A 644-nucleotide genomic window follows, 5' to 3' on the forward strand; every position below is an offset into this window, starting at 1 on the left:
GATGGTTTTGATGGGGCAGGCACATTGACTATGTAATTCAACGCCGGGACAACGACCTTTCATTACCCGGCTGTTCCCTTCTCCAATGGAGGTGCTTTCTCAAGACCTGAGGAAAACCTAAAACAAAACAGAAAAAAAACCCAACCAAAACCAACCAAAAAAAACAAACCCGCAGCGTCCGGGTTCCCTGATACCAAGGTCCGACCCCGAGACCCTCCAGGCTCCCCAGGGTCTGACCCACACACAGAGCATTTTGGAGGGGGGCGGCTGCTCCTAGAGGGATCTCTGGTAAGCAGGACGAGGCAGGCAACTGTTGCTGCAAATAACTAATCAATCTTAGTATCAACGTGGCAAGAGGATACAACTAGATTTCCGTACGAACCACAGAGGCGATGTCCCCACAGCGCCGGGCTCCGCTCCCGGCAAATCCAGGGAGCCCCGAAGACCGTGGGTGGTGGGCAGAGCTTTCTCTTGCCGGATATCTCACGGTGCTCATGCAACGTGGATCCCTTTTTCCTTCCATACGACGTGTAGAAATACTGTAGAAATAGCACATCAGCCTCACCAGGCAAACAACACCTTGTCAGAGCGGCGGAGGGAGGGTTCCTCGCAGCCGGGCCCGGCACCCACCAGCACCACCCCCC

Source organism: Chaetura pelagica, unplaced genomic scaffold, assembly GCF_000747805.2.
Source record: "Chaetura pelagica isolate M959 unplaced genomic scaffold, ChaPel_1.0 scaffold11, whole genome shotgun sequence".
Taxonomy (NCBI): domain Eukaryota; kingdom Metazoa; phylum Chordata; class Aves; order Apodiformes; family Apodidae; genus Chaetura; species Chaetura pelagica.